General features: G+C 41.2%; 1 protein-coding gene across 3 annotated transcripts in view; it reads right to left on the bottom strand.

Moving 5' to 3' along the window:
- The window catches only part of Septin7 (septin 7), a 79905-nt gene that overhangs the window by 3100 nt on the left and 70734 nt on the right, over window positions 1–6071 (bottom strand). The window lies entirely within an intron of this gene.

Below are 6071 nucleotides of genomic sequence, written 5' to 3'. Positions count from 1 at the left end.
TACCATGCAGTTTTTATCACAATTGCTCTGTAGTAAAGCTTTAGGTCCGGCATGGTGATTCTACCAGAGGTTCTTTTATCCTTGAGAAGAGTTTTTGCTATCCTAGGCTTTTTGTTATTCCAGATGAATTTGGAGATTGCTCTTTTTAATTCGTTGAAGAATTGAGTTGGAATTTTGATGGGGATTGCATTGAACCTGTAGATTGCTTTTGGCAAGATAGCCATCTTTACAATCCCTAATCACTGGCCAGAAAAGTGGCCAGCTGTCTGGGGCCCAAAAAGGGGGCTGCCTTAGAAGCTCTGTGGCTCCCCCCATCCCAGAATCTTTTAGCTTCTGTATTCCGTACTCTCACCTGTGCAGAATTCACTCGGTGGGGTCCCGGAACCAGGATGTCTGTTGTGGATGCTCAGGCTAGGCACTCCCTCTCTCAAGATTGATTTAAAAATCACATCTCATGGTGATGATAGAGGACTTTAAGAAGGACATAAATAACTCCCTTAACAAAGTAGAGGAGAACATGGGTAAACAGCTAGAAGCCCTTAAAGAGGAAACAAAAAATCCTTTAAAGAAAATGAAACCAAACAGGTGAAGGAATTGAACAAAACCATCTAGGATCTAAAAATGAAAATAGAAACAATAAAGAAATCACAAAGGGATACAACTCTGGAGATAGAAAACTTAGGAAAGAGATCAGGAATCATAGATGGAAGCATCACCAACAGAATACAAGAGATAGAAGAGAGAATCTCAGATGCAGAAGATACCATAGAAAACATTGACACAACAGTCAAATAAATTTCAAAATGCAAAAAGGTCCTAACCCAAAACATCCAGGAAACCCAGGACACGATGAGAGTACCAAACCTAAGGATAATAGGTATAGAAGAAAGCAAAGGCTCCCAACTTAAAGGGCTAGTAAATATCTTCAACAAAATTATGGAAGAAAACTTTTCTAATGTAAAGAAAGAGATGCCCATGAACATACAAGAAGCCTACAGAACTCCAAATAGATTGGACTGGAAAATAAATTTCTCTTGTAACATAATAATAAAAACACTAAATGCACAGAACAAAGAAAATATCAAAGCGGTGAGAAATAAAGGTCAAGTAAAATGTAAAGGCAGACCTATTAGAATTACACCAGACTTCTCACCAGAGACTATAAAAACAAGAAGATCCTGGGCAGATGTCACACAAACCCTAAGAGAACATAAATGCCAGCCCAGCCTAGTATACCCAGCAAAACTCTCAATTATCATAGACAAAGAAACCAAGATATTCCATGACAAAACCAAATTTATACAATATCTTTCAGGAAATCCAGCACTAAAAAGGATAATAGATGGAAAACTCCAACAGAAAGAGGGAAACTACACCCTAGAAAGAGCAAGAAATTAATCTTCTTTCAACAAACCTCAAAGAAGATAGTCACACAGCCATAATTCTATCACTAACAACAAAAAATAACAGAAAGGAACAATCACTTTTCCTGAATATCTCTTAGTGTCAAGAGGCTCAATTCCCCAATAAAAAGACATAGACTAACAGATTGGATAGGTTACCAGATAACCCTATTAAAAATGGGGAACAGAACTAAACAGAATTCTCAAATGAGGAAACTCAAGAAAGAACCTAAAGAAATGTTCAATATCCCTAGTCATCTGGGAAATGCAAATCAAAATGATCCTGAGATTCCACCTTACATCAGTCAGAATGGCTAAGATAAAAAACTCAGGTGACTGCAGATGCTGGAGAGAATGTGTAGAAAGAGGGACACTTCTACATTGCTGGTGAGATTGCAAGCTGGTACAACCACTCTGGAAATCAGCCTGGCAGTTTCTCAGAAAATTTGACAATGTACTACCTGTAGATCTAGATATACCACTACTGGGTATATGCCCAGAAGATGCTCCAAAATGTAATAAGGACACATGCTTCACTGTGTTCATAGAAGCTATATTTAGAATAGTCAGAATCTGTTCCTCAACAGAGGAATAGATATAGAAAATGTGGTACATTTACACAATGGAGTACTGCACAGCTATTAAAAACGATGACTTCATGAAATTTGGAGGCAAATGGATGTGTATAAAAAACATCATCCTGAGTGAGGCAACTCAATCACAAAAGAACTTACATGGTATGTGCTAACTGATAAATGGATATTAGGCAAAGAGTATGGAATACCCACAATACAACTTGATGGACTACATGACAATTATGATGAAGGAAGACCAAACAGTGGATGCTTCAGTCCTACTTAGAAGGGGGAACAAAATAATCAAGGGAAGTAAAGGGTGGGAGGACTTTCGAGGAATACAAGAGGGGGTGGGGAAAAGAGTGACAGGCAGGCAGGAGATGGAGATGTATAGGGGATCAGGAAATTGAACAGAGGTGTGTAGCAATGTGGCATGGGGAATTAGTGGTAGCAATCAGAAAGTTCCAGGTTCCAGGAAAGCAGAGCCTCCCAAGACCCCACAGGGATGAAATCATCTGAAATATCCCACAAAGGGGAGGGAGAACCTGTGGAGACCATATCCAGATGTTAAGCATGGCCCCCCTGGTTGAGGGTTGGGGCCACTCACACATCTCCATAATTTTAACCCTAAATTTCTCTGGTCTAAATGAAATACAGGGACAAAGAGTGGAGCAGATACTGAAGGAAAGACCATCCAGAGACTGCCCCCACCTGGGGACCCATCCCACATGCAGACACCAAACCCAGACACTATTGCTGATGTCAAGAAGTGTTTGCTGAAAGGAACCTGATACAGCTGTCTCCTGAGAGGCTCTGCCAGATCCAGACCACAGATGTGGATGCTTTCAACTAACCACTGGACTGAGCACAGGGACCCCAAAGTAGGAGTTAGGGGAAGGGCTAAAAGAGCTGAAGGGACCTTTTCTGGAGTCAATGGGATGGGAATCTCCTTGGTTCTGTGTAAGGTTGATGCCCCAATGAGGAGGAAGGCTAGGACAGTGAGGTAGGAGTGGATGGGTGGGTGGGGGAGCACCTTCTTAGAAACATGTAAGGGGGGAATGGGCTAGGGGTTTTGCAAAGGGAAAATCGGGAATGGGGATAACATTTGAATTGTAGGTAAATAAAATATCTAATTAAAAAAGTTTGGAGCTGATATGAAAGGATGGACCATCTAGACACTGCCATACCCTGGGATCAATCCCATAATCAGCCTCCAAATCCTAACACCATTGCATACACCAGTAAGATTTTGCTGAAAGGTCCATGATATAGCTGTCTCTTGTGAGGCTATGCTGGGGCCTGGCAAACACAGATGTGGATGCTCACAGTCAGCTATTGGATGGAACACAGGGTCCCCAATGGAGGAGCTAGAGAAAGTACCCACGGAGCTAAAGGGGTCTGCAACCCTATAGGTGGAACAACAATATGAACTAACCAGTACGCCCGGAGCTCGTGTCTCTAGCTGCATATATATCAGAAGATGGCCTAATTGGCCATCATTAGGAAGAGAGGGCCCTTGGTCTTGCAAACTTTATATGCCTCAGTATGGGGGTACGCCAGGGCCGAGAAGTGGGAGTGGGTGGGTAGGGGAGTGGGGGGGGGCTAGGGGACTTTTGGGATAGCGTTTGAAATGTAAATAAAGAAAATAACTAATTAAAAATATAAAAAAGGAGGAAATGAATAAATATATGGAAATACAGGAAAATACTATCAAACAGGTGAAGGAAATGAATAAAACTGTTCAAGACTTGAAAATGGAAATAGAAGCAATAAAGAAAACAAAACTGAGGCAATCCTTGGAAAACCTAGGAGAGGGAACAGGATCCACAGACAGAAGCATTACCAAGAAAATACAAGAAATGGAAGGGAGAATCTCAGGTGGAGAAGATATAGTAGAAGAAATTGACACACTGGTCAAAGAAATGCTAAAGTTATTAAGTTTCTATTTCAACAATTCCAGGAAATTTGGAAAATTATGAAGAGACAAAAAAATGAGAATAGAATGAATGGATGAAAGAGAATATTCCTAACTCAAAGGCTAGGAAACTTCTTCAACAAAATCATAGAAGAAAATTTCCATAAACTAAAGAGATGCTCACAAATATACATGAAGCTTACAGAACAGTAAATAGAGTGGACTAAAAAGAAAATCCTCTCTCTCCCAAGTGGGATTGAGGCATCCTCACTTTGGCACTTCAACTTGTTCTGTGGACTGTACTTTGGATATTCTTTACTTTTTTTGTGTGGCTAATATCCACTTACTAGTGAGTACATACCATGCATGTCCTCTTGGGTCTGAGTTACCTCACTCAGGATATTTTCTAGTTCCATCCATTTGCCTGCAAAACTCACGATGTCATCATTTTTAATAGCTGAGTAGTATTCTACTGTGTAAGTGAACCACATTTTCTGTATCCATTGTTCTCTTGTGGGACATTTGAGTTGTTTCCATCTTCTGGCTGTCACAAATAAGGCTGCTATGAACATAGTGGAACATATGTCCCTGTGGCATGGTGGGGCATCTTTTGGGTATATTCCCAAGAGTGGTTTAGGTGGTTCTTCATGTAGATCTATTTCCAATTTTCTGAGGAACCTCCAGGTTGATTTCCAGAGTGATTGTAGCAGTTTTCAATCCCACCAGCAATGAAAGAATTTCTCCACATCCTCTCAAATATGTGTTGTCACCTGAGGTTTTGATTTAGCCATTCTGATTGTTGTAAGGTGGAAACGCAGGCTTGTTTTGATTTGAATTTCTCTGATCATTAAGGACTTTGCATATTCCTTTAGGTGCTTCTCAGCCATTCCAGACTTCTCAGTTATGAATTCTTGACTAAATTCTATACACTATTTTTTGATTTTTTTTTTTTTTTGGTGATTAACTTCTTAAGCTCTTGCTGTGCAGGTCAGCTCGAGGACTGCGGAGGGTGAGGGAGCAGACTGCAGAAGCAATACAGCTTCTGGGACAGGCAGAAGCAACATAGCTTCTGGGACAGACTCGCATTTCTGGCTCCAGACATACGGGTACCTTCCCCACCAGAGGAGAGGTGGTCGACTGGGAGGGCTCTGACTGTCAGAGCAGGTGAGGGAGCCATTTTGTGTCCCGGGTCCCTCAGAGACCAGTCTGCACAGGTAAGAGTGCAGACTGCAGAAGCAACATAGCTTCTGGGACAGGCCCCGTTTCGAACCTTCACCTTCATCTAGGAGGCAGTTCTGAATGCCAGACCTCTGTGCACCTTCTCTGCAAAGGAGAGCTTGTCTGCAGAGAGTATTCTGTCCACTGAGACTCAGGAGAGAGCTGGACTCCCAGGTCTGCTGACAGAGGCTAACAGAATTATAGGAGAAACAAGCTCCAGCCAGAGACAAGTAAAACAACTAGCACCAGAGATTACCAGATGGCGAAAGGCAAACATAAGAATCTTACTAACAGAAACCAAGACCACTTGGCATCATCAGAACCCAGAACTCCCACCTCAGCCAGTCCTGGATACCCCAACACACCTGAAAAGCAAGATTCGGATTCAAAATCATATCTCATGATGCTGGTAGAGGACTTTAAGTAGGGCATTAATAACTCACTTAAAGAAATTCAGGAGAACACTGCTAAACAGGTAGAGGTTCTTAAAGAATTACAGGAAAACACTGCTAAACAGGCACTTAAAGAATTACAGGAAAACACAACCAAACAGGTGATGGAATTGAGCAAAACCATCCAAGACCCAAAAAGGGAAGTAGAAACAATAATGGAAACCCAAAGTGAGACAGCTCTGGAGATAAAAATTCTAGAAAAGAAATCTGGAACCTTAGATGCAAGCATCAGCAAAAGAATACAAGAGATGGAAGAATCTCAGGTGCAGAAGATTCCATAGAGAACATCGGCACAGCAATCAAAGAAAATGCAAAATGCAAAAAGCTTCTAAATCAAAACATCCAGGAAATCCAGGACACATTGAGAAGACCAAACTTATGGATAATAGGAGTAGATGAGAATGAAGAGTTTCAACTTAAAGGGCCAGCAAATATCTTCAACAAAATTATAGAAGAAAATTTCCCAAACCTAAAGAAAGAGATGCCCATGAACATACAAGAAGCCTAC

The sequence above is a fragment of the Mus caroli genome, chromosome 9 (assembly GCF_900094665.2).
Source record: "Mus caroli chromosome 9, CAROLI_EIJ_v1.1, whole genome shotgun sequence".
In the NCBI taxonomy this organism is placed as follows: domain Eukaryota; kingdom Metazoa; phylum Chordata; class Mammalia; order Rodentia; family Muridae; genus Mus; species Mus caroli.
This window is presented reverse-complemented; position numbering and strand designations above follow the sequence as displayed.